The following is a 624-nucleotide window of genomic DNA, read 5'->3' on the forward strand; positions in this document are numbered from 1 at the left end:
AAATGTTTTAAAATAAGTATAACATATGCTACACACGTGAACAATCATTTTTATGATAACTTATTGTGTCAAAAGTCGTTTACAATCGGTCTTAAAACTTGATAAATAACTTTGGAACTGTGCCGCTAAAAATATAACTTGTTTTTTACGAATTTCGCGAATTCTCTTCATTTTTCTGATGCTGTCATTGCAATATTTTTTAAGGCACATGCTTCATTGACGGCTGATTTTCTTTTATTTTATCAATACTTTCTAATGCTATAGGTAGTTTGACGTTAAGAGAAGAGTTCAGGGCCAAAAAAGTGGAAAAACTAATAAAAATAGTGTTTCACAATAAATTAGCGACATAACCTCACGAAGGTGGCACACCGAACGGACCATTGGTATGGATCTAGGACGGGTAATATCTTGTAGAGTATTGTTTCTTGATACTAAAAATACTTGGTTCAATTGTTTTCATTCACTGCATAGATCAGGAGAATAAAAAGACTTTTTCAAAAATAGTCGGCGACACGTAAATTTTAGATATTTTCTTAATTTTTCCACATAAATTTTTAAAATTTATTATGAAAAACTGACATTTTAGCTTGGAAATATATCTAAATACGTTGTTCGAGTATGTTT

This window comes from Trachymyrmex cornetzi, unplaced genomic scaffold (assembly GCF_001594075.2).
Source record: "Trachymyrmex cornetzi isolate Tcor2-1 unplaced genomic scaffold, Tcor1.1 scaffold941, whole genome shotgun sequence".
In the NCBI taxonomy this organism is placed as follows: Eukaryota; Metazoa; Arthropoda; class Insecta; order Hymenoptera; family Formicidae; genus Trachymyrmex; species Trachymyrmex cornetzi.